The sequence below is a fragment of the Octopus bimaculoides genome, chromosome 16 (genome assembly GCF_001194135.2).
Source record: "Octopus bimaculoides isolate UCB-OBI-ISO-001 chromosome 16, ASM119413v2, whole genome shotgun sequence".
NCBI lineage: Eukaryota > Metazoa > Mollusca > Cephalopoda > Octopoda > Octopodidae > Octopus > Octopus bimaculoides.
Window position 1 is genome coordinate 10,153,893 of NC_068996.1, and position 728 is coordinate 10,154,620.

The window sequence follows — 728 nt, forward strand, 5'->3', positions numbered from 1 at the left end:
TATACACACACACACAGGCGGCCAGCTGGCAGAATCGTTAGCACGCTGGGCGAAATGCTTAGTGCTATTTTGTCTGCTGCTATGTTCTGAGTTCAAATTCCGCCAAGGTCCACTTTGCCTTTCATCCTTTCGGAGTCGATTAAATAAGTACCAGTTATGCACTGGGGTTGATGTAATTGACTTAATCCCTTTATGTGTCCTTGTTTGTCCCCTCTATGTTTAGCCCCTTGTGGGCAATAAAGAATTATATATATATATTGTGAAGGCATGTGACTTTGTGGTAAGAGATTTTGGCTCATGATCATAAGGTCTTAAGGTCATGAGTTCAATTCTTGGCAATGTGTTATGTCCTTGAGCAAGACACTTTACTTCAGGTTGCTCCAGTCCATTCAGCTGGCAAAAATGAGTAGTCCCTCTATTTCAAAAGGTCAGCCACGTCACATTCCGTTTCACACTGAATCTCCCTGAGTTCTATGTTAAGGGTATGCATGTCTGTGGAGTGCTCGGCCACTTGCATGTCAATTTCATAAGCAGGTTGTTCCATTGATCAGATCAACAGAAACCCTCGTCATTGTAACCAATGGAGTACCAGTTTATATATAATATATATAACATCATCATCATCATCATCATTATTTAGTGTCCATTTTCCATGCTGGCATGGGTTAGATGGTTTGACTGGAACTAGTTATATATATATATATATATATATATATATATATATATAT